Genomic DNA, 27,298 nt, shown 5'->3' with positions numbered 1-27,298 from the left:
GAGAGAATGTCCAACTCTGGAAGGTCTTCGCCACCAGGCAGAAGCTCAGGCTGAAGGGCAAGAGCCTGGGAAATACAGGTTGCACTGGGAAGATGGCCTCTTCTACAGTGAACCGACCGAGTCTGCACCTGGAGACTACAAACGACTTGTAGTACCCCAAGAGAACAGACCACAGTTCTTGCAGTTAGCCCAGGAGATTCCTTTGGCTGGTCACTTGAGTTTCAAGAAGACTAAGGAAAGGCTCTCTCTCTACTTTTATTGGCCAAAGATGGGGGCCGAAGAAGAAAAACACTGCAGGAGCTGCCACACCTGCCAGACCTCTGGTAAGGTTGGCTCCAAGAATGTGGCACCTTTAGTGCCTCTCCCAGTTGTGGGAGTCCCATTTGAGAGAGTAGGGATTGACATTGTTGGTCCCCTTGATCCTCCAACCTCCTCAGGCAACAGGTTTATACTTGTTGTAGTAGACCATGCTACTAGGTATCCTGAGGCAATTCCTATGAGGACTGTTACAGCTCCGGCTGTGGCTAAGGCCCTCCTTGGTATTTTTACTAGGGTCGGGTTTCCTAAGGAAGTAATCTCTGACAGGGGATCAAACTTTATGTCCCACTACATGAAAGCCATGTGGAAAACCTGTGGAGTTACTTACAAGTTCTCAACAGCCTACCACCCCCAAACCAATGGGTTGGTAGACGGTTTAACCAAACCATGAAGAGCATGATAGGTGCTTGAGAAGAACCCCTTAAGCATAAGTGGGACCTTCTACTGCCATGCCTTCTATTTGCTTATAGAGAAGTCCCTCAGGAGGGAGTAGGTTATTCTCCCTTCGAGCTTCTCTATGGTCATCCCGTCAGAGGTCCATTGGCCCTGATTAAGGAGGGGTTGGAGAGTGCTCCTTCCCCCAAGCCAGTCAGAGTGACTGACTACGTGATAGGTCTCCGGAGGAGAATGTCGCACATGATGACAGAAGCAAGCGATAAATTGAAAACTGGACAAGCATTGGTCAAGCACTGGCATGGTCAAAAGGCTAACATGGTTGAGTTCGCTCAAGACCAGCTCGTTCTCGTTATGATCCCAACAAGGCAGAGGGCCTTGCACGACAAATGGATGGGACCCTTCAGAGTTGTGGGTAAACTCGGAGAGGTTAACTATCTGGTGGACTTGGGCAATCCCAAGGAGGCTCCGACAGTCTTCCACACCAACCGACTCAAGGCGTATGTCTCAAGACCTGATGTAGGAGCGTTGCTTCTAGCATCATCCGAGGAAGAAGAAGAGAGTGAAGCTCTTCCGGATCTCCTCAGAGGCTTACCTTTAGACGAAAACATTGAAGGAGTGAATCTCTCTTCAAATCTGACACCCGAGCAACAAGAAGAGTGCAAATCTATGTTGAATCAGTTTGCCACTCTGTTCTCGCTTTCACCAGGCTTGACCCCTTGGGGCCAGCATGACATACTCACTGGTGACTGTCTGCCAGTCAAAAGCAGAGGATACCGAATGTCAGAAAACGTACGAACCCACATCAAAGGTGAGGTCAGCAAGATGCTTGATCTCGGGGTAATAGAGCCATCTACTAGTCCATGGTCTAGCCCAGTTGTGTTAGTACCAAAGGCCGGATCTAAAGAACTTAGATTCTGCGTGGATTATAGAGCTCTTAATGCAGTCACCAAGACTGATGCCCACCCTTTGCCAAGAACAGATGAGTTGGTGGACAAACTTGGCGCAGCCAAGTTCCTCAGCACATTTGACTTGACGTCAGGCTATTGGCAAATAGCCCTGACAGACCATGCCAAGGAGAAAACTGCATTTTCTACCCCCGTTGGTTTATACCAGTTTAAGGTAATGCCTTTCGGATTGAAGAATGCACCTGCTACATTTCAACGGATGGTAAACCAGGTTCTGAATGGGATGGAGGACTTCTGCATGGCATACTTGGATGACATAGCAGTATTCAGCCATTCCTGGGAAGAACATGTAACCCACCTGAGAGATGTTTTGCAGGCTCTTGGACGAGCCAATCTAACCATAAAGGCGAGTAAATGCCAAATTGGACAGAGTAAGGTAGTCTAACTTGGACATGAGGTAGGAGGTGGAAAAATAAGGCCTTTGCTCAGTAAGATTGAAGCTGTGCAAAATTGGACAACACCTACTACTCAGACCCAAGTGAGAGCCTTCCTAGGCCTCACCGGGTATTACAGGAATTTCATCGAAAACTATGGGACCATAGCTTCACCGCTGAATGTCATCTCCTTGCCCAAATTTCCTAAAAAGGTTAGATGGAACGAGGAGTGCAATCAGGCTTTTGAAAACCTGAAAAAGGCTCTTTGCCAAGCCCCAGTACTCAGAGCTCCTGATTACCGCCAAACTTTCATTGTGCAGACAGATGCTTCAAATGTAGGAATAGGTGCCGTACTCAGTCAACTGGATGGGAAAGGTAGGGAGCACCCCGTTTGCTTCATCAGCCGCAAGCTGAAGGATCCTGAAACAAGGTGGGCAACAATCGAAAGAGAGTGCTTTGCTATCGTGTAGGCTCTGAAGAAGTTTAGGCCATACTTGTATGGTTCTACTTTTGTCATTCAGACTGACCACCAACCCTTGAGATGGTTAATGCAAATGAAAGGGGAAAACCCAAAACTAAATGGTCGATCTGCCTGCAAGGGTTTGATTTCACCATTGAGCACAGGTCAGGATGTCACCACCAAAATGCTGATGGTCTCTCTAGGATGTATGTCATCGACTAGAGGTATGAGATTCATCCAGGAGTGGATTAAATCTTCCTGTCCCTTAGTCTGGGGGGGGCGAATGTTAGGGAGAATTCTCTGTTTAGGCTGAATTTCCTAACCTAGTGAGTCCCCCAGCAGCTTTGCTGGATTTCTGGAGTTTGTTTTTTCCATCCTGCCAAGAGTGAGACTCTTTTTCTCCCACTCTCGGACATGAATGTGTGTAATTCCTTTGACTGTCAATGTGTTCTATGGGCTATGGGGTCTTTTACTCCATAGGGTCTCATATGTTTTTCTATGTGTGTTACACCGCACCCTCCGTGCCGTAACACCGGGGCGTCCTAGCGGACCTCCACCATAGACTCCATACCCGGGGACTGACTACTGTCTCCCCGGGCATGTAAAGTCACCATTGGCTTTACTAGACCTAAATTTACTAACAGAACTAGTACAAACCATCCTATTGTGGATGTACTAGTAGGGGTAATTCGATTACTCCTGGGTCTGTTATTCGAGGGGGCACTGTCCCGTCCCCCCTCGTCGAGTTTTGGCTGGTGGCAGTGGAAACTAGTTGTTATATTCGACCTCGAATATAACCCTATGGGATTCTTCCCATTGTTGGAGGTTAATACTTTTTCTCCTTAATCTCTAACATACCACCGGTTTATTTATCTTAAATAAATCTATCGGTTGGTATTTTCTGCCAGAACTCGGTTTTTAAAATGGCGTCTGTGTTCGTCTCTGTGACTCCTAAACCAAAGGTTGAGCCCTTTGTTCCACTTTTGGCGGGCTTCTGTACAGAGGCCCTCCAAAGTGGTGCCATTCTGTCTCGGTACCACAGAGGGTGTGGGAGGGGGTTTAGGCACCCTGGACTGAGTTGCCTTGCCAACTCAAGTCGCACTCTGGTGTGATTGGCCCAAGTGGTGAGCCACCCCACTCACCACTTAGCGTGTTTTGAATGACAGCTAGGCTGAATGAATGGGGGTTTTCTGCATAAAAGCAGGGCTTTTGGGACTGGATCTTCAGAAGTCACCACAGGACCTAAGAATCCGACGAGGGTAAAGCTGAGCCGACCTGCAACGACAACACCTCCGGTGGAGCCCTGCTGAACCGACTTACCACTTCCCGACGACAGATGAGATCTCCCCGCCAGAGAATCTCTTCCCCTGACTGGTGGGAACAACCAGTCCCCTTTGCTTTTTCTACGCTCCAGGACGCAGTGGTCGAATTGCCCGTGCAGAGCACCCCGGCAACCGGATAGCCACTACCCCTGTACCACGACCAAAAGGTGGTGCCTTGTGACGGAGCACTCCGCGGCTGGTCTCTTCCCTGGTGGTGCAACGATCTTCAACTTTCCTTCGACGACGAGATCCTCTCTTCTCTTGGCAAAGACCCGACGTGCATCCACCACCAGGAACAACTGCCCCCGCCGGAGCTGTCTCTCCACAAACAAGGTACCGTGTCCGCCTGGCTTCCCTTTCTGTTGGATAGAGTGAGGTGTCTTAATCCTCGCCTCTCCATTGGGTCGCCTCCAAGCTTTCTTCACTTTCTGTTCTTAACTGGTCCAATCTTTCTATAACAATTTGCGATAAAGACTCGAAGCGCATTTCCACTGAGACACTTTTTGGGACATATCGCCTTGCCTCTCTCTGAGTGGGCCTGGCCTCTGAATTTTGTGATCTGCAGTAGACCCTGCCTTACTTGCTTTGCATTTGTTCGTAAAAGTGTTGGTGCCGAGTGATTTCATAACCTGCCTTTTCTCTCCCGTCCTAACGAATACTAGAGTGCCATCTAGGTTAAAGCATTCACCTCTGTCTGCAAATAAGTGGTGCCGTTGAACCTAGACTTGTCGAACTATTGTTAGGGGGATTGATCTTTCGCTTATAGTAATTGTGATTGAAGTTGTTTGCCGTATTAGTGCCAGAGTGTTTTCCATAGATGTGTTGTTATAAATAAATACCTATATATCTTTACACCGAAGCCTTGTTCCGTGTTCGCTTGTTCTACTGTGTAGATTGCCCTATTTTGTATACTCCACATACTGCCAAACTTTTCTTGAGGGAAGTCTGACTGCTCAGCCACAGCTACCAAGTGAATCTGTGTGGTACAGACTGCCACCAAGTGGGTTTACTGCCAAACACCTGTAGTCCTAAATCTTTTGCAGTGGTCCCAGAGGGAACTGCACAGGTTTCTGCCTAACACCCACTCATGTCCAACTCATGTCTCCCTGGACCCCTACCCCCCAGCAGTGCAGGGCACCCTCCACCAGGCCCCCACTCCTGTCTCCCTGCACCCCCACCCCCCACCAGTCAGGGGCACCTGCAGCAGGCCCCCACTCCTGTCTCCCTGCACCCCCACCCCCCACCAGTCAGGGGCACCTGCAGCAGGCCCCCACTCCTGTCTCCCTGCACCCCCACCCCCCAGCAGTGCAGTGTACCCTCCACCAGGCCCCCACTCCTGTCTCCCTGCACCCCCGCCCCCCACCAGTCAGGGGCACCTGCCAGCAGGCCCCCACTCAGGTCCAACTCATGTCCCCCTGCACCCCGACCCCACAGCACTGTGGGGCACCCTCCACCAGGCCCCCACTCATGTCCAACTCATGTCCCCCTGCACCCCCACCCCCCAGCACTGTGGGGCACCCTCCACCAGGCCCCCACTCCTGTCCCCCTGCACCTCCACCCCCCTGCATCCAGGGGCACCCTCCACCAGGCCCCCACTCCTGTCTCCCTGCACCCCCACCCCCCACCAGTCAGGGGCACCTGCCAGCAGGCCCCCACTCCTGTCTCCCTGCACCCCCACCCCCCAGCAGTGCAGGGCACCCTCCACCAGGCCCCCACTCCTGTCTCCCTGCACCCCCACCCCCCACCAGTCAGGGGCACCTGCCAGCAGGCCCCCACTCAGGTCCAACTCATGTCTCCCAGCACCCCCAACCCCCGGCAGTCAGGGGCACCTGCCAGCAGGCCCCCACTCAGGTCCAACTCATGTCCCCTTGCACCCCAGCCCCCCAGCACTGTGGGGCACCCTCCACCAGGCCCCCACTCATGTCCAACTCATGTCCCCCTGCACTCCCACCCCCCAGCACTGTGGGGCACCCTCCACCAGGCCCCCACTCCTGTCCCCCTGCACCCCCACCCTCCTGCATCCAGGGGCACCCTCCAACAGACCCCCACTCCTGTCTCCCTGCACCCCCACCCCCCACCAGTCAGGGGCACCTGCCAGCAGGCTCCCACACATGTCCCCCAGCCAACACGTCATCACAATCTAGATCCCTGGCCCTTAAGGGGAGCCTCCACATGCCAAACACCCACCCAAGTATTGCATCCACCCACTTAGAAATGCCAATTACATGATACAACCCCAATGGCAAGTATGTAAATGAACACATCTCCCTCACATACACACAATGGGTGTCAGGGAATGTCAAAACCCATATCATGACATGCATGAAACCAATGAGACGATACTACACATTGAAGTATGATGAAAAAATATGTATTAAAAGCAACATAAATGGAATCAAAAAGAAACAAACGAAAATGTGAATTAAAAACAAAAAGCAGCATGTCCGTAAAATAATGTAAAACCACAAATCATAATCCAAAGGAAAGGTGTCCAAAGTCACAGTTCACAAAAGTAAATCCAATGGAAAAATAAGACCAAAAACCATTGCTGCATGGGTAAAATCAAAATGAAAAAAAAAAATCCCAACAGTCAACTATATACAGAAAAACAATCCAAGGTCCATGATCCCAACAGAAGAAATGAAACCTATCTAATAAGACTACCTAATAAAAAATAACTATATACAAAAATGTGGCCCATTGTCCAAAAGGTCCAAAAAATATAAAAAAGCAAAGGAAACCTAACACTAACTACAGAACTATTTACAAGGGCAGCGGGCTAGTCCGACGGCTCACTTCGGGATGTTCCGGGCCAGGGCATCATCAAACTCCTGCTCAATGTCCCGGAGGCGGTCCTCCTCCATGGCCCCGAGGGTCCGCAGGGCCGACGACATGTTCACCTCCAACTCCCTGCGGATTGCCTCGAGGCACTCGGCCCGCCTCAGGGCCCTCCGCATGGAGTTCTCCGCCCTGACCATCGTGAGCCGTGCCTCTTCCGCCCGTTGCCGATCCGCATCTATGGCGTGGCCCAACCGCTGCCACACGTAAGACACTTCCCGTCCTGGGTCCTCCTGCCCTCCGGCCGATGCCTGCCCCTCCGATGGCGAAGGCCCTGAGCCATCATGGCTCCCACCTCGTTGCTGCTGCTGCTGTGCCTCTGCCTATGCCCATGCCTGGCTCCTGCTGCCTGCACATCCACCACCGGCTGGGGTGCAGTCGTTGATGTGGCCACCCCTGCTGGCCGTCCGACTCCCGACTGTTGGTGCCTCCTCCACCAGCCTGGCCGCACCGTCAGAGCAGCTCCACAGGGCACCCAGGTGACAAATGGGTGGGAAGATGGCACAGAGGACGCATAGGGTGTTCAGTTGAGGAGGGGGTCGTAGCAAGCTGCAGCAAATGGAGGAATCCGGCCTGGGTGACCTATCCCAGTAGGCCGAGGCGGTCAACGAGCCATTCGAGATGACGTGCAGTCTCCTCATGAATAGACTGCAGGTCACCTCGCATGGCCCGTTGACGCAACGCCACACCAGTCAGGACAGGCTCAACCCATACCTGGATAGCCACGTCCGCAGGCAGAGGAAGGCCAGTTGTTGTGAGCTCATCCCCTGCCTGAAAACGGGTCTGGACGTAGGCATCCCTGCTGGTGCAAGATGATGCAGTGACAGGATCAGGGACAGGATTGCACACAGGCACCTCCGCGGCGGCCTGTGCTGCCTCCTGTCCCTGGTCCTGTACTGCACCACTAGCACCAGTGGAATCCCCACCTCCAGACCCCGTCTCTGTCGCTTGCACGACCTCCTCCTCCACCAAACCCCCCACCAACCTGGATGACTCCGTGCCATCTTCCCCCGTTGGGCCCTGTGGGGTCCCAGCTGCCCCTTCTGCTGCCGAGGAGTCCAACTCCGACCTCCGCCTCTTGGACCTCCCCCCGGCAGCTGCGGCCTGGGACGCGGCACCGGACTCCTCACTCCCCGACGAGATCACAACCTGGGAGGGGAGCCAGGCCTTGCGTCTCCGGCTGGCGGTGCGATCCCCGCCGCTGTGCTCCACAGCACCTTCTCCGCCCTCTTCATCAGTTGACGCTGCAGACAGGGAGAAATAAAACACAGGCATCAGGGCACTGTACAATGGACACATACACACATGACAGTTGTACATGAGTGGCATTGGCAAACCTCAGACATGGCATCACAATCGCCAACACACATGTCATTTCAACTCGCACACATGAGCCATACCACAGCCATATCGCAACAGCCAGCACCATCCATACACATATAACAGCATGAGCAGGCAAAGGTGAGCCAGACATCACATGCAACACAGGAAGTGCACTACACATGCACACACACCACCACACTTGCATGCATGTGTACACCTCTGCCAACTGTGGCAGTGTTCAGATTGGCATCCATGTCACATCTGCCAATCAGGCTTCCACATCCCGCTGTCACATGCATCCATGTTGCATCACTGTTGCACCCTTGTCAAATACACACAAATGCACATGTACACAGTGCTGATACATGCAGCTGAAAACAACATCCATGTGTGACATCACGAACATGCCTACTTACATACACATTCATCCAAACTTGTGCCCACACAACTGCATTTGGCATGCAAGCCTACACACACAAGCACCATCCATGTCTCACACATGACTGCCCTCGCATGTGTTAGCCTCACGGCCCTGTACACCCCCCCATACTTGGCACCATGGCACCATAAAAACACATGTGCAACCTGCACACTACTGGCACATCACCACACGCACAGCACACAATCATGATGCATGTACACTTACCGCTCGACTCCAGACGGGTCTGCCTCTCAAGGACCTGGACGTGGAGCGCTGGGGATATGCGTTCCAGGTCCCTCGTCTAATCGTCCGACAAGTGGCCCCGGCGCCCCTCAGCATCCGCTGCCTTCAAGAGGCGTCGGGCCTTGTTGAGGGTCGTGGACCTGAAGTCCTCCCAGCGCTTCTTGACATGATGGAATAGTCGGACTGCCACCCCCTCCGTGTTGATGGCAGTCACAATGTCCTTGTCGGCGCACAAACTTCCGAAGAGGGCATCATACTGCCCCAGGACTTGCTCCACCAGGACACCAACTTTCGGTGGCAGTGAAGCTGGTGCCCCTCTGCCTCTCTGGCCGGGGGTTGTCAGTGGTGCCAGATGTTGCAGTGCCCGACATGACAACCCCAGAGGCAGGAGTGGGTGGGCAACTGGGTCCTGGGGCTGGTCTGTGGAGCGATGGAATCCCAGTCGGGAGTCTTTGGTTCCAGCAGGGGTGGTCACAGCAACAGCACCCCTGGCTGATGTGCAGGCAGCAAATGGCAGGGCACGTGGGCAGCAGGCAATCAGGCAGCAGCAGATGGCAGGTGGGAGCGTGCTCGGGGCTCTGGGGGGCAGTAATTCGGCCTTCTGGGCAGGAGCGTGGTGTTCCGTGTGCTTACGCGTGGCCAGCTTGATACAGAGTGATTTGGCACGTGAAAATCCAGCACATCTGCGTGTAATTCGAGGAAAGGGCCTTAGCGCGTAAGCGCATCAGCACACGTAGGTGAATTCATTGGCCCAAAGGCCACCAGCGCGTATGCGCGTCTGTGACGTGCGTGCGCGGGCGTTTCCCTGTACACGGGTGAATGTTACACATCCAATGACTGCACGTCAGAGTGTCAGCTCGTGTAATTGTAGGATGGGGCCTTAGCGCGTACACGCGGAAGTGACGCTGGACGTGTGGGCATCTTTAAAAGGTACGTGTAGAACGCCATTTCCTTGTACGTGCTTTTCGTGGAGAGCGAGTGGGTGAAATCTGTACTTCTTGTCGGTTCACACGCGATTTACTTCACGGCGTTCCAAGTTCGTACTCCCTGTTACCTCTGACAGCTTTTTCTCTTGTCTTTTTCCTGGGCCTGTTTCCTCAAACAGCTTTCACTTCTCCTTTTGTCCTGTCTCCTCAGACAGCGTACAATTCTTCTTTTGGCAGGGGTGTTGCCAACGCGCACACGCGTGTATTTTTCACGCGATATTTCCTGGCAGACGGTGAGTCGCGCACATATTTGACATCTGTGCTTGCCCGTGTGTTGCCTACCCCTTCAGAGGTCAGTCTAGGCTGCGTGTGACACGCATACGTTCATTTTTGTGTTTCTGGGTGCCACAGCATAGTGCAGGTTTTTTTTTCCACGCATGTGGTCTAGGAGGGGTTGCGTGCACATTATCTCCCTTTTTCGGGGTGCCTGTGCATTGTGTGACCCATCATCTTCCCCCAGGGGTCATATACAGCCTTGCAAGAGCACTAGGGTACGAATTCCATCTAGTGCCCTACCCCTTTGACCCCCAATTTCCCAGGACTATAGTTTACTGCAACTCCCATACGCACAACAACATCAGTGCCATGGTTGGGAGGCGAGCACGCGGTAAGGGTGGCAAAGGTGGGCGAGCCACAAGAGGTGGCCATGGTGGATACGGTAGGGGACGTGGCCAAGACTTGCAGGGTGCCCCTAGCCCCCCATGTGTGGGTGAACAGTCAGGGACCCCCCCCCCTGGTTGAGGGTAACGTGGCTGACACCATCCCTGCTCAGCCCTTGTTGGACCAGCCCATTGTGGCACCAGACCTGGCACAGGGTGACTCCATGGATGACTTCCAGGTCAGCAGGTCTAGGCCACGTGTGGCAGTGCACGTTGGTGTCACCAGCCCACGTGGATCAGGGGCAGCTATGTCATCTGCTGCCCCGAGTAGGCAGGGTGGGGAGGCTGCAGGGGCAGCTGCGGCTCCATCCACCCCAGCTCTGAGTCTCCCAGCCAGGACAGTGTCGGTCCTAGTCTATCCTGCTGACGTTCCCCTGACTACATCACACTTCAGCTAATGCCTGCACCAAGTCCCATGGTGAGTGTTCATTCCCACACTCCTAGCCCACAGTCCACCGGGGCTCTTGCCCCTAGTGTCCAGAGCGGCGTAGGACACTCAGTATCACCACCACCTTCCAAGCGGAAGAGGAAGAGTGCTCGTCCAGTACAGGCTGATGCCCCAGACACGGCTACACAGTCCGGCCCACCAAGGAAGCCCAGCTTCAATCAGGCCGAACTTGATGCACTTGTGGAGTATGTGTCCGCACACGACAGCGAAATGGTGATTACTGCAGGATGCAAGACCACACCTGCACAACGTCAGGCACACTGGCAGATCATTGCGGAACTCATAAGTGCCCTTGGATTCGTGAGGCGCACAGCTAATGATTGCTACAAGCGTTGGAATTACCTTAAGCGCAGGGCAAAGAAAAAGCTGGCCTCAAGTCATGCCGCAACTCTAGTGACTGGAGGTGGGTCTCCGGCAGAGGACATAGAACTCACTCCACATGAGTATGTTGCTGGGACCTACGTCATGGAGGAACAGATCCAAGGCGTGGGAGACCTGCCAGATTACGAGGCATTGTCCGGTGAGTGCACATGCATGTGTGTGTCATCCATGTGCATGGTGTGTGTGTGAGTGCTTCTGATTGAGTGCCAGGTGAGGGGGTGTGTGCCTGAGTGGTTTGGGTCACCCATGTGCTTCATCCAATACATTCTGCGCACCAGGATTTGGGTGTTGCAATATCCCTTCTGGCAACAGTAGACATTCAGCCCAACCTCACGCCAGTTGCCCTTGAAGTGTCATCTTGCCACAACATAGTTGCATGTTATTCTGTGTTCATTCAGGCTGATTGTCGGCATTCCACCACTTTCACTAGGCATTTCTCAGTCCTATTGTCACATGTGTGACATGGCTAGGGTACATGCCATCTGTGTGATGGCATGTGTCATGCATGTGTATTGGACATGCCAATCACAGGCCAATGTGTGATGGCACTGCTAGGCAGCATGCAGCAAATGTGTTGGTCTTCCATCTTGGTGTCATCAATGTGTGCCATTTGCCTCCCCTTCATACGCAGTGACAGTGCATGTATGGGAGGGTTATAGTCATGTGGGACATGTGTCAATGAAGTACTGTTTCTGTTGCTTCTCAGCCCTAATTGTGTTCCATGGTGCTAATGCCTGTTCCCATTTCTTTTCTTTCATGTCTTTGCAGGGGATGACGCACTTGATACTGCTGGGGTTGTGGAGATGGTGCAGACCCAGGAGGGGTCTCAGGCCCGACCGGGCACCAGTGAGGGACGTGGTGTGGTGGTGGGTGAGAACCCACACTTGCTGCAGACCGTCATCTCAAGGGGTGTCTTTGGGTGCACCTCCCCCGAGCTCTATTCAGGTGTCGATTCGGATGATGAGACCTATGTGCCGTCGCAGGTAAGTGTTTCTGGGAGGGATTCTGTACTGTCCAACCCACCTGCACCAGGGGTAGAACCCTCAATAGAGCAGAACCCTCATTTTGGACTTTTAGAGCCAAAACAAAAACATGGCTTTCCAACAAAAATGCCGTTTAATGCACTTTCTCTCTGCTTGCCTTTGTTGACCACCTGTAACCCGGTCTACTAAGCCGTTGTTGTTTTTTCACAATCTGTACTGTATATTTTTGCCATGCTGTAACTGTTTTTAAGTCTCCGGCGCCCAGCTACCCCAGGGTTCGGTGCGCGGTACAAATAAATAAACTAAACTAAACTAAACTCAATGGGGATGTCAGTGTTGGTAGGTCCGCCTTTGGTGGTTATGGATGCAGGGTCACACTCCGCTACATCTGATCCTGTTCCTGGGCCAGCAGATCAGAGGGGGAATGCAGTCCTGCAGCCTCAGGCAGTGCCGGCACAGCAAGGCGCAGTTCGCCTTGCCCCAGACAGGTGTGGTGCCCGCCGACGCGGTGGCCGTACGCCACCTGGCAATACCGCATGGGAGCAATCCATGTACGGTATGGCAAACCAACAGGCAGCATCAACTGAGATGATGGCTCAGGCCATGGATAGGGTGGCCACTTCCATTGTCCCCCAAGAAAGGCTAATTGAACAACTACAGCAGGCAACAGACTCCATTAGCCAGTCACACAGGGAGGACATGTTGGCATCCAACAGGGACAGGCGGGCTGCACTGGAGACTCTGCGGGAAGCCATTTCTATTGAGTCCCAGGGCCACAGGGAAGCCCTGAGGGTGGAACTCCGTCAGCTCAGGGCAACTCTGGTTGAGCTTCAGGCTTCAGCTAACACGAGGACAGAACAGCAGCTGGAGCGGCTCACACGTACGCTCTCAGCTGAGATACAGGCAACTAGGGAGGAGGTCCGGGCATCCTGTGAGTTGTTGCATGGGGACCTCCGCACAATTATCCTCCAGAACCAGACCTTCCACACCCGCATGCTTGCTGCCATGGAGGACTAGACTAGGGCTTTGCGTGGGCTGCCTCCCATAGTGCCACCACCTCCTGATGCAGCTGCAGAGGGTGAGGAGAGCGACAGCAGCGATTCTCCCACAATAGGGTAGTCGTGCAGGCCATGAGCCCATGGAGGTGTTTTTTTTCCGCAAGATCCACACAGGTGGGTTTTAGGGTGTACCCTGTCCTCGGACCTCCTGGGTGGCCTCCCCCCCCCGGGCCCATTCATGGCCATTTTTTATTTTGTATTTTTTTTTTTTATTTTTTTTTTTTGATTCTTGATTTTTTGGACAGTGTGTTGCCTTGTGTGGCTCCCGTGGGCATACACTGTATTGTGGCTAGGCACATGCAGGCTTGCCCTGAATTTGGGTCAGATGCTTGGGTTTGTGTGACACACACCCCTCCTGCTTCCCGTTTCCATGGGCTTGCAAAGGGTATGCCCAAGTGACATTGACTTACACGGTGACGTTAGACTCCCATTTGATGTGTGGGCAGTCTGTAGTCAATACTGTGTATGCATTCCTAGTACATATTGTTGTTGTATTGTACACTGCATGGTGTATTGATATGTGCCTCTGCATCCATCTCATCCTCCTAATTTGCAGGTCCATTTCTCATGTCTTCACAAGGCGGTCTACTTTGGAACTGGAGTCCATGGTGTAAGCAGTGCACCTACACTTTTGCGTGATGCTAACACTGTATAGTTGGAAGTGTTCGAAGTGCTGGCATTATCAGGTAGTGAGGCTACCAATTTTTTAAGTCCGTACTGTCATGTTTATGGTAGGTTGGAGGTTGTGCAGGTGATTGGTATTATTGGTAAGTATTTGGTAATGTGTGTTGTTGGTCCTGCATTACTGTGAGCATTTCATGTGTGGCCAGTTTCCATTAGGGACACTGTAGTTGGTGACACTTGGTTCATGTTGTGGGGATTAATTTGTTTGCTCTCACATTGCATGACATGCCATGGTGTGTTGTGTGGCCGTGCCGGGGAGGGGTTGGGTGACATGCCACTGTTCTCATGTTGTATTTTGCAAGTGGGTATTCATTTTTTCTGCATGGAAGTGTGTCTTTTGATGACACTGCATTGGTGGTGTTTGTGTAGGTAGGGATGCACACATTGTGACACTTCCAGATGAACAATCTCAGGCTGCTATGGTTCTGACAGTTGACTGTCCCTTAATTCATCAGAATTGTCAGATTGAGTCATCATTGATTGTCAGATGGTATGTGCCAGGGCTGTGTGCACTCCACAGGGGTGTGCTTTCTATGTGAAGTAATTAGCCACCAGCTGCGTATGGGCTGCCTCACCCCGTGCCCTTTCCCCTCCCATGCGCAGCGGTCGTGCAAGTGGTTGGGGATGTGGGGGCACCACCATGTCCACAGCCAGGCCCCGGCGTGTTGCAACATTGTGCAGGACACATGCTGCCACTATGATCCTGCACACTACTGGGGGAGCGTATAACAGCTGCCCACCAGAACGGTCAAGGGAGCGAAAGCCTGACTTGAGCACTTCGAATGTGCGCTCCACTATGCCCCGTGTTGCAATATGGGCTGTGTTGTATCTTACCTCGGGAGGCGTGATGGGGTTCCGAATTGGCGTCATTATGTGTGTGCTCAGAGGGTAGGCACTGTCCCCTGGGGAGGTGGTGATGGGGATCATTAGTGGGGTATTGACATTACTCTGTATCTGTCATGCATGCGTGTGCTGTGGTATTTCTACTCACCAAGCGGCCATGCATCGCCATGCCGCCCAGCTTCCATGTCCCGGTTTAGGGTTGACATCCTGTAAATGAAGCTGTCGTGGGTGGACCCTGGATAGTTGGCATATACTGAGCTGATGATTCCCTTGGGGGTGCAGGGGGACAGGAGTGGGGGCCTGGTGGAGGGTGCCCTACAGTGCTGGGGGGTGGGGGTGCAGGGAGACATGAGTGGGGGCCTGGTGGAGGGTGCCCCTGGATGTAGGGGGGTGGGGGTGGAGGGGGACAGGAGTGGGGGCCTGGTGGTGGGTGCCCTGCACTGCTGTGGGGGTGGGGTGCTGGGAGACAGGAGTGGGGGCCTGGTGGAGGGTGCCCTACAGTGCTGGGGGGTGGGGGTGCAGGGGGACATGAGTGGGGGCCTGGTGGAGGGTGCCCCTGGATGCAGGGGGGTGGGGGTGCAGGGAGACAGGAGTGGGGGCCTGGTGGAGGGTGCCCTACAGTGCAGGGGGGTGGGGGTGCTGGGAGACAGGAGTGGGGGCCTGGTAGAGGGTGCCCTACAGTGCTGGGGGTGGGGGTGCAGGGGGACATGAGTGGGGGCCTGGTGGAGGGTGCCCTGCACTGCTGCGGGGTGGGGGTGCAGGGGGACAGGAGTGGGGGCCTGGTGGAGGGTGCCCTACAGTGCTGGGGGGTGGGGGTGCTGGGAGACAGGAGTGGGGGCCTGGTGGAGGGTGCCCTACAGTGCTGGGGGTGCTGGGAGACAGTAGTGGGGGCCTGGTGGAGGGTGCCCTACAGTGCTGGGGGGTGGGGGTGCAGGGAGACAGGAGTGGTGGCCTGGTGGAGGGTGCCCTACAGTGCTGGGGGGTGGGGGTGCAGGGAGACAGGAGTGGGGGCCTGGTGGAGGGTGCCCCTGGATGCAGGGGGTGGGGGTGCAGGGAGAGAGGAGTGGGGGCCTGATGGAGGGTGCCCTGCACTGCTGGGGGGTGGGGGTGCAGGGGGACAGGAGTGGGGGCCTGGTGGAGGGTGCCCTACAGTGCTGGGGGTGCTGGGAGACAGGAGTGGGGGCCTGGTGGAGGGTGCCTTACAGTGCTGGGGGGTGGGGGTGCAGGGAGACAGGAGTGGTGGCCTGGTGGAGGGTGCCCTACAGAGCTGGGGGGTGGGGGTGGGGGTGCAGGGAGACAGGAGCGGGGGCCTGGTGGAGGGTGCCCCTGGATGCCGGGGTGTTGGGGTGCAGGGAGACAGGAGTGGGGGCCTGGTGGAGGGTGCCCTACAGTGCTGGGGTGTGGGGGTGCTGGGAGACATGCGTTGGTGGGCAGTAGTGCAAGGTGACATGTGGGTTGGCTGGGGGGCATGGCCATTGTGGATGGGCTGCCTGCGGGACATGTGCAGGGGTGCAGGGTAGTCCCCTGTGGTGTGGGCCACCTGCAGGGGCCGTGCAGGGTGTATAGGGAACAGCTGGGAGGACCCACACGGCCAATTCACGTGTGGGACTCCCCGGCACCCCCGAAATACACGTAGGCTGCTGGATTCGCTTGTGGAATCTGCCGCGCACCCGGAGTACACGTACCCTGATGAAATTGCGTGTGGAACTTCACGCGCACACCGAAATACACGTACCCTGCTAATTCGCGTGGGAAACTTCACGCGCACCCCGGAATACACGTGCCCAGGCCAATCGCGTGTGGAACTTCCCGCGAACCCCGTAATACACGCACACGCTATTTTTCACACAGCGGGTGTCCGTGTTTGTCGGTACCCCTTTGCACCTCATTTGTCCTAGAGGGCCACTGTATGGATCATTCATCATAGCTGTATATGGGTGCTTTTTGTTAGCGCACATTTTGGCGCACATTTATTTCAGGCGCAGGGACACTACCACCTGCTTTCTTGTGACGTACTTGTTTGGTCCTGTGCGCGTCTTTGACCGTGCGCTGGTTTGCCCTATTCGATTCCATGAATACGAGTTGTAGGCGAGCATGTGGGCGTTCCGCGCACTTGCCTCCTGTACTTCCCCCGTGACGCCCATATTTTCACCCGTTGTACCCCATTCCGAGTGTTACGCCCCGTGTTCCGCCTACTTTTGTAATGTGTGCCGCGCTATGTGCGATTTAGCAGCGGCCGTGGCGCACGCCTTTGGATGACCTGTGCGCCGGCGTGCGCCGCGCACTTTTTCAGCGCACATCCAATATTTTTCTCGCGCACGGACTTCCATGAATCGATGTGCGCTGGTTTCCCTGCGATTTCTGCAGTTACACTGCGATTTTCGCACTTTTACTGTGAATCGCACGTTTTGGCACCTCTGCGCCGGAATTTTCGGCGCACATTAATTCCATGAATCGGCCTGTAAGCTTGCTCCTATTTGCAAAGAGTGAGCATCCCAAAGGCTTAGGACTCGCCTTTCCAATTTGTTCAAATTCGTCCCATCAAAGTTCCCCGAGATGCTATCATTCCATCGGCCAAAGAATAGTGCCCGTAGAGAAGCATAACATGCAGTAGTTAAAGGCAAAGGGTGAATATACCAGCCCAACCCTTTTTTTGCCATGTTGCGGCAAATGGGAGCAGATCCAACAGTTAGTCCTATTCAAAATGGCATGAGTTGTGTTCATTATAAGCAGTAATGTATTGTTAGGATAGCTATAGCTCTGTCTATGTTGAGAGTCTCTAGGAGATAGAGTTTGCAGGTACACGAAAGGTGTAGATACAGTAGAAACATTTTCAGTAGGCAAGAATGTTTCAAGTGGGCATACTTCCTCCATATACCAAAATCCTAAGGCAGCTAATATTGTGAAACTGGTTAACGCAATTACAAGATAACAACATGTTTTAAATGACAATGTATTTGATCGTCCATTGTCATTGTTGGCCACACATGCGACTGTTTGTGCCGCACGAGTAGGGTCTATAACAGGCATTGTTCCTTTGAAGCGAAAACTCCGTAGTCCGTTTGCTGGTGATCTCCTGATCAGGCATTTTCTTAGTCTTTCCCTATCCCCAGCCGCCTATTTTCCTTCAGATGCAAAATATGGGGCGAAGAATAAGCCCTATGTTTATTTTCCTTTGGGCACAGCCGAACCGTGCAGTAAGTCTAGCTCCGTGGACGCAGATTGTACCTTGTGACTCCTGGTACTGTGTGATCTGCGAACAGCACGTCCTGATGGATGGAAGTGATGAATTTGCAGCAGAACCAGACAAAGTTGCAAATGGATCTGCAGGAGAGTGTGAAGACGAAGCAACAGTTTCCCCAGGCCCCGCGGGCTAAGGGAGTGTCTCAGAAGCACTCTCAGTATTGCTCAATGCTGAATGATCGCTGGGAGCAGAGCAAGTAAGTTTCTCGTTATCTTCTCCGTCGTGTGGCAAAGGGAAAGGTATCCTCTTGACATGCGAAGCGTGGATCCAGTGTTTCTTTCCAGTCACTCGTACGGCAGTCTGTGTGGCCAACAGGTCCTGAGGCGGCCCTCTCCACCTCAGTGCGAGACAGGATGCTCTCTCAAATGCTTTAGTTAGCCACTCGCCAGGTCTGATGCTGTGACCTGGCCCCTCGTATTTGGCTGGCAGGGCTTCTCGCACCTGTTGATGAATCAAATACAAATTTTGAGTTAACTGCTCACAATATTCAGAAAGAAGTACATGCTCTATAACCCTCAAAGCCCTAGGTTTAGGAAGATTCAAAATGTTAGCTGGCCTGCCCATTACCACCTCATATGGGGAGAGCCCAGTCCTAGTCTGTGGGGTTGTGCGCATAGAGAGTAACACTATTGGTAAGGCGTCCGGCCACTTCAAATTGGTGCCGGCACACGTCTTAGAGAGCTTGTTCTTCAAGATTCCATTATGCCGTTCTACCAATCCAGCACTCTGAGCATATCTGGCCGAATGGAACCGTTTATCGATCTGTAATCCCGCACATATTTGTAGAATTACAGCAGCGATAAAATGTGGACCATTGTCTGACCAGATGACCCTCGGCAAACCAAACCTAGGAAAAGATTCCTTAAGCATGTTTTCCGCCGTCGTCATTGCTGTGGCATCTTTTACAGGGAAGGCTTCAACCCATTTACTGAAGGCACAAATAACAACCAGGACATATTTCAAATTCTTGAAACGCTCCACTTCAATAAAGTCAAAGTGAATCACTTCGAAAGGGACAGAGGATGGACCAAAACTACCCGTTGGTGTTGATGTGCTTTTCCCCATATTTTGCTGTAGACAGACCATACAACTCTGGACAAACACTCAGCAGTTTTCAGGATGTTAATATTTACCCAGACAGTTTCTAACATTTTGCAAATTTTCACATATGTGAGTGGGACCATGAGCCATTGAAACCATCATAGTGATGTATTCATCTGGCAGCATCCATTTTCCCTCCAAGTTATCCACCCAACACCCATCATCATCCAACCTAGCCAAGCCCTCAGCCCAATGCTTAGTTTCCTCTAGAGTGGCATCGGCTTGGATATTCTTTATAGGATCAATACCTTCATCTATCGTACAGACATTTGTGGCTTCCCTTGTAGTCTACATATCTGAATAGAGATCAGTAGCAGTTTGTTTGGCTATCTGGTCAGCGAAAGCATTCCCTTTTCCTACATCGTCTGTAATTTTCTGATAAGCCGTGCACTTCATGATTGCTAGCTAAGTGGGAAGTGCATGCGCTGAGAGTAACTGAACAATCAAGGTGTCGTATTGGATCTTCGTTCCATGTGAGGTCAAGAAACCTTGTTCTGCCCAAAGTCTACCGAAGTTGTGAACTAGCCCAAAAGCATACTGACTATCAGTATATATGTTTACTCTAAGCCCTTCGGAAAGTTCACAAGCTTAAGTCAATGCAAAAATCTCTGCGGCCTGCGCGGAGTTATGCGCAATTCCTTTGGTCTCCACAATCGTGCTTATTGTAGGGATGGCATAAGCAGCAGTGGATGTACCATCCGGAAGTTTGAAGCAAGAGCCATCGCAAAACAGCTCCCCTTGTGGATCGTTCAAAGGTGTGTCTTTCAAATCAATCCTGCCTTTAGTTTCTTGCTCTGTGGTATAAAGGCAGTCATGTGACATTTCGTCACTGCAAGCAATATCTTGCGGAAGGGGTAATAATTCAGCCGATTCAATACACAACCCCTCTTAATTTTAATATGCGGTGCAAACAAGATCAATTTGTATCTCGTTAATCATGCGGAGGTGAGATGTTGTGTTTGCGTCCTATTTAATAGAACGTCTACAGAGTGAGGTACCAACAAGGTTAAAGCATAGCCTAGGACCATACCCTCGCTCTGTTTTACAGAGCGCAGCAGCGAAAGCTCTAAGACATCTCGGCAAAGCGCATGCTACAGGATCAAGGGTGGAGGAAAAGTAACCGCACTGCCTATTCTTCCCCCCATGTTTCTGCGTTAGTACAGCCAAAGCACATCCATCACGTTCATGCACATACAAATCGAAGGCCTTTTTGTAATTTGGTGTGCCCAAAACTGGTGCTGAACACAGTGCAGTCTTGAGCAAATCAAAAGCTTTCTGGCGTTCCAAGTTCCATGGCAATGGCAAAGAAATACCCTTCTTTGTCAAAGCCAACATTGGTTTGATCACTAGTGAAAAGTTTGGGATCCACTGCCTACAGTAAGAAGCCATTCCTATCAAGGCTCTGACTTCCTTCTGTGTATTTGGGACAGACATGCTAGAAATGATTTTAATCCGTTCAGGCATCAATCTTCTTCCCTCCTTTGACAGGAGATAGCCTAAATAGGCGACCTCCTGTCGACAATATTGAAACTTTTTCAGTGAAGCTTTATGTCCATGCTTTGCTAGATGAATAAGCAACAACACAGTGCCCGCCTTGCAAGCACTTTCTGAGTCTGCAGCTAAAAGAAGGTCGTCGACATACTGAAGCAATGTACAAGTAGCAGGCAACTCAAGTGTATCGAGCTGCTCTTTCAAAGCCCTACTGTAAATGCTTGGACTTTCCGTGTACCCTTGCGGCGCACGGGTGAATGTAAACGAGAGTCCCCCTAGGGTGAAGGCGAATAGGTATCTGCTATTCTTGTTTATAGGAATGCTAAAGAAGGCATTCTTAAGATCTACAAGACTAAAATGAGTAGCAGAAGCTGGAATCATCGTTAATATCGTTGTTACATCAGGCACAATTGGAAATTATGGAGCAACAATCTTGTTGATAGCGCGTAAATCAATAATAAAACGGAAAGGAATTGCATTATCTCCTTTCTTATACACCGGTAAAATCGGACTATTGCACAAGCTACCTGCAATTTCTTCAATTACCTCACGGGCAACAAAATCAGAAACTATACACTTCAAAGCTTGCTCACCATCAATCGAAATGTTATACTGTGGAATATGTGGCAACTTTACTCCAAGTTTCAAAATGATTTTAACAGGCTCAATCTGTAAAACACCAACATCATTGTCATCAATCGCCCATAAACACTCCGGAACGTCACTAAATTCCGGCGGAAAAGGTCTAGTCAGAAACTGTGAGGCAGAAAATTGCTGTGGTGAAATCGTCAAATGAACCCAATCCAAAGAACAATGAATTACCGCATTTAATTCCATCAACAGATTCAACCGCAGCCTGTTCTCACCATAGCTAGATGTCAAAAGAAACGGACAGTTGTCTGTAAATGGACCCAGTGAAATCGGTACCGGCAGAGAAACCTGACTAACCACTGGCGTACCAGAAAACCCTACAGAAACATTAGTTTGCCCTGACAGTTGAATGTCTGGAACTCGTGAATGGTCAATGGAACACTTCTGTGCTCCTGTATCTATCAAAAATAGATGTTTCCTATTTCCCACTATCATTTCAACGTAGGGACCTTTCTGATTAATGGGAATAGGCATCGGTTCCAAACCCTGCTTCGGGCAATCCTAGTGAAACAATATATCATCAAAGGGAAGATCTTCAGAGAGATAAGCAGTGGAAGGATGATCAAAAATATTTCTTTTATCCATACTCAGTGGCTGATTGTCTTGCGAAAAGGACTGAGGATTCTGAGAAAACTGGCTTCTAGCAGGACCCCCTACCCCATAGCAGCCTCTGGATCATCTACCCATTATACCAAATGTGTCATTCGACCTCTGCTGGAGGATCGGGCATTGTGCTCGCCAATGACCCTCTTGTCTGCAATAAGCACATTGGTTTGCGTGTACAAGAACCAATGGTACATTACCTTGTGGAACATACTGACCCCTAAACTGTATACTACCCCCTCTAGGACCTCTAACAGTTTGTTGTAATACTGAGCCATATGCAACACTTCAGACTGAGATTTAGCTTGCCAAGCGCTCTCAGAAGTCATAATTTGTGACTGGATGTCAGGTAAAAATCCACGCACAAATGTGTCCACAAATAATCGTTTTCCAGACTCTGTGCTTAAATCTTGTCCACTAAAATCTGAAAATACTTGTTCAAACCGATTAAAGAATTCGGTAGCACCCTCAGATTTTCCTTGGACACAAGCAGTAAGTTTGTCCCAAACAATCCTTTTCTCAGGAATTAAGGCTTTCAGTTTTGTCACTATTCTATCAGGCAAAGTCAGTATTACCTGTGGTGGTCTCTCACCAGCTGGTCTATCTCTATCTTGTGTAGCCAAATTATCCCATGTGTCCCCTAACCCTGGTACATCGTCTACTGTCCTAATCTGTTTCCACAAATCGGCAAGTAGGAGCACAGGAAACAACAAATCTATATCACCCAAAGTGAATACTGACGACTGCAAGACAGATTCTATTTCTTTATAAAACCCTGTCAGATTCTTCCTGATATCTGGGATAGATTGTCTAATAGTATTCACCTCCTGTCTTGAGAACGGGACGTGAACAAACTGCGATACATAATGTGCATCAATGTCATAGGCAGCCACACCCGTTGCAGTGTTAGCCGGAACCTCAACTTTAGGGACAAATGTCGGAGGAACCTCTCTCATAGGCAACTGAGAAGTAGGCAACTCCGAACGCTTACTGAGCAACAGAGCTAAATCGAGCACTAAAGCAACTGAAGAAGTGTCAGACGAAAAAGCTCTCTTATAGATATTCAATAATTCTGCGGGACAACAAATCTTTTTTTTATGCATTCATCCTGCAGGTATTCTACCATAACTTGTATCACTTTCCTCTGCATTTTTGGCGTATACTGACTATACGTATCATATACTTCTACGGGGGATATCGACATGGCTGAAATCCATCTAAGTGCATCTTTTGTGCAAATTCGTGTTTCTTCACTCATCGATTTACAAAGAGGAAGGAACCATTTCTGTACAAACATAGCACCCAAACTATCACCATCTATTTCATCATTCCGTAACCTTTCTAACTCCCTTCTATACTCAAAAACCCTCTCGACGTGCTCATATACTTTCTCCGCAGTATCTCTTGAATATGCTAAAACATTCAGAACCCTCAACCCTTGTGGATGATCTACATCATTCAGTCTGTTCCACATTACGGATACATGAATTCCCAACCCTTCAATAAAAACAGTTTTCCCAGGAAACCCTTCTAGATTAGAGAGTGGAGCAAAAACATCAGATTGTTCACCTTTCTCCATGCACTGTCTAGCCCATGCATTCAATTCTCGTTTTCTTTCTTTAGAAACTGTATTACGAGTTACAATTTTTGATTCCGCTCCCTTATCAACTACAAGCGGAACAGAACCACTCGGAAGAGAAAGAGTAGACAAATCTTGCATACTAGGTAACAAAGGTGCTATCACTGGTGAAAAAGACAAATCTACCAAACCCACAGCAGCAGGCAAAGGTGGAGGTACAGATGGAGGAACAACAATAGGAAGCGGAGCAATAGTTGGTGGCGGAGGAGCAATAGGAGGAACAATAAGAGGTACAGGAATTACTACGGGAGGAGGAACGGCAGCAGGAAGAGGTAAAGCAACAGGAATAGGTACATAAGGAGGTGGCGCAGTGGCGTCAGGCCTTCATTCATTTAAAAGCTTGTCAATTAATTTGTCTGACGCATGGAAATCTTTAGATGGGTATATTTTCTGGATGCCAAGTTGGAAAGCCCTATCCATATTTCTAACTGACTGTTTTTGTTGATCATACAATAACACTTTCTCGGCATTCAACATATGTCGGCGTGCATGTTTCTCCCTACTTTTAAGCTGCTGCATAGCTTCTTTCTTCCAATTTTGTAATACATCAAACGCTGCAGGTCTAGCTTTTTTCTTTAACAATATAGATTCAAAATATTCTATGCGAGAAATCTCAAAGCTACCATTTATTGGCCATTGAAGTTCGGAAGCATTTCTAGTTTGTCTGTGCCAAATATCATTAAACACTATACTACCAATGCCATGCTTACAGTACATGGTACATGCCGGCGAACCCTCCTGTGGTGCCGGACAGCCAAATTACAAAGATTGTCTGTTTCTGCGGAATAATGCCCTGAAACAGGCAGACAATTTCTCAGGCATATCAGATTACTGGTGTTACCTGGTCAATAATTGTACTCGCGAGGACAATGCACCAAATCAAATATCAGGATACTTAGGAATCAGGGCATGACTCACCTGATCAAACAACTAAGGGAGGTCTGATCAGATTACTAAGGACAACAAAGGACCCTCGTGGTTGGTGATTTTGGCAAAACTGCCTGCCTCGATATATGGACCCTCGTCAAGATGCCGTCTCAGACCGCGAGCTCACCGTCCAGGGATCGGATCATGCAGTACTGTTGAGTTGTCGCGTCTCATCCAAGAAGGGGCCCCCTTTCTCACCGTCCGATCCCGGTCCGATAGCCGCATCAACACTTCAACGAGGTGGCATCAATCTTGAGGGTCCCTATTCGGGCGCCATCTGTAAAAACAAGCAAATATCGAGGCTGAGTACCACAAAAAGGAAATACACCAAACACGGGCTATAAAGATTCACAGATCTTTAATTCTGCGCTGTTTACAAAGAAACATAGATACAGATAGCTGTCTGGCTCTCAACACCCCGCAATGAGTACCAGCCCGTCAGAGAGAGGAGAGAGAGTGCTGGACATTAGAAACATTCGTACTTTTATACATTTCTCAACAATATTGTCCAGCCCCATGTTAATAATCTGCGGTCTAGAGTTTGTGCATAGTTCACATACAGTTTATACAATAACATGCAGAAGGATTATATGATTTTTTATTTCCGGGGTTATACAATGATGACAGTGTATGTTCACAAATCCTACAACAAGCATCTTTTACAACTATGTTACAATTGAGTTCGGCCTGTGTCCACGCTTGGCATTTACACTTCATTGTCTTAGACGTGTATTCGTGGATTAGTCTTGCGAGCACAGACAATGCTGGGACAACAGTTCATGCTCAGTACAAGGCCTCATTTACCTAGTCTAAACAGTCGGCTCTTGGTCAGTCTAAACATTAACAGAACTCAAAGGTCGACAGGTTTGGTTGCAAGTTGAAAACACAGTCCACCATTTTAGAACAGAGAATGTACGAACATAAATCAAAATGGCGGATGATTCTAAAATGGCAGCGAAGTCGATCCAAAATCGGAACTTTGCAACGCGGTTTTCTTCATAGAGCGACTAGGCTTAGGCCAATATACATCAAAAGAAGGCACTATATGATTTCCCATTTAACACCTTGACCTCTGATGACATCACCAGAAGTGATATAATTTGACCTCACCCTAAGTGACAACCCGGGAAGCGATGAAACACTACCTTTCACCCCTTGACACCCCTTGACAAAACAGGAAGTGGCATCAAATAGCATTGTTAAGTACACTACAAAAAATATGGTTATGATTTACATGGTTGTGATATACATTCCATATAAGAATGGATCACCATATGTATCATTAATATCTGTGTGTATACATCCATATTGTCAAATTACTGTGAATGCAAGCAGACGTCCAAGGCCAAATGATAATATGCTATTGTATAGCACTTACGCTTAAGCTCTTTTTTATAGAACAAATATGCATACAATATCACACAACCTGTGTTGGTACTCATTTATCGACCTAAGAAGGATGAAAGGCTGAGATGGCCTTGCTGGGATTCAAACCTGCAGATCACACACACATCTCAGCAGCCAGCGCTCAACCCACTGAGCTATCATATCGGCTATAGTAAAATGAGCAATTATTCTGTAGTGGATACCATTAAAGTGCTAACTAATATTTTACAGCAGACCAGTTAAGTTCATCTGCAAAATAATGGGTTTTTTTCAAATCGTTTTATTTTTTTTTTCAAACAGGCCCAGGCTTGCCAGAAACCGGCCCCCACTGCCCAGGGACGATTTCGGCCCAGCCAGGGGCCGAGAGACCGAGGGGCCAATGCAACCTTGCCGCAGGAATGAAACAGGAATGAAACACACACACGTGAAGGTGCTGGAGACACACATTCTGGGGGGGGGATAAAAGCTATTATCCCCCCACTTAAAATTGTGGGGGGGATTTGTCCCCCCAATTCCCCTATGTCCTACGCCCATGTATCCTTGACTTGACTTGTAATTTCCTACTGCATCATGGCATATTTTTCTGTGCATATATAATGTAGTAAGCATGATAAGTGTTATTACCTGTTTAGACTGGCATTTGTGTGCAGCCCGTCTAGTAATTTCTTACTGTGGCATGACATTTTGACAGAGCATCTATAATAAAGTAAGAGTGATAAGTGTAATTACCTGGCTAGACTGGCATTTGGGTGCAGCCAGTCCTTACTTTGGCATTGTATATTTTTCTGGGCATCTATGATAAAGCAAGCATGATACGTGTTCCTATGTGGTTAGATTGGCATTTTGGTGCAACCCATGCAGATATGCCTTACTGTGACATGGCATTTTTAACTGTGTACCATCCAGGCTACAGCAAAGGTTGTGGCCTGGAGCTCATGGCGTGAGGCTCTTGTGTGCTTAGCTCCAGCGTACCATTTACAAAGATCCGGAAATCGGTGACAAATCTGCCTTTTCCCACTATATTTCACCACAGTGCCTACTTGACAACCTCTACTGCTGCATAGTGCTGGGTGCGGAACACGTTTGAAGTCATTCTGCAGTCTGAAATCTGAGTGGACTCTGAAAGAACACACAAAGCTGAAGACGGCAAAATTGGGGTTAATATGCACAGCTCTACACGGCAGCCGCAATAGAGAGCAGCAAGATGATCGGGAGATATTAACAGTTACAAAAGGACAGTAAGGCACCTGGAGACCCGCGCGGACCCCCTCCTACTCCCACCGAATAACATCCCTGCTGGGACGCGAGCCCATGAAGCCCCTCACAAGGGAGACGGGTGGCGACGGATCCGCCAAGACACCCACCCACTAATCTGTACCTTGCAGCCTGTGAAGCTACACAGGCACGACTGGTAGCAAGAGCCGACATAGAATAGGAGCCAAAAGCGGCAGAGGCTCTGCAAAGTGACTTACATTGAAGACTGCCACCAGGCAATGTATCCTCTCCTGGCACTACTGCTGATGCCCTGCAGACAGGCAGCAGCTACCCTTGCGC

The 27,298-nt window shown here is 50.5% G+C and overlaps 1 long non-coding RNA gene across 1 annotated transcript in view; it reads left to right on the top strand.

Annotated features, from left to right (window-relative positions):
* The window catches only part of LOC138579550 (uncharacterized), a 74,077-nt gene extending 47,608 nt beyond the window's left edge, over positions 1–26,469 (top strand). The window contains exon 2 of the long non-coding RNA XR_011304060.1: positions 26,045–26,469. This is a non-coding gene — a long non-coding RNA (uncharacterized lncRNA). The remainder of the gene's footprint in view (positions 1–26,044) is intronic.
* Positions 26,470–27,298: the final 829 nt, after the last annotated feature.

Source organism: Ambystoma mexicanum, chromosome 3p (assembly GCF_040938575.1).
Source record: "Ambystoma mexicanum isolate Mex_15411 chromosome 3p, UKY_AmexF1_1, whole genome shotgun sequence".
NCBI classification, from domain to species: Eukaryota; Metazoa; Chordata; class Amphibia; order Caudata; family Ambystomatidae; genus Ambystoma; species Ambystoma mexicanum.
The sequence above is the reverse complement of the archived record's forward strand: the minus strand, read 5'-3'. Positions and strand labels throughout refer to the sequence as shown.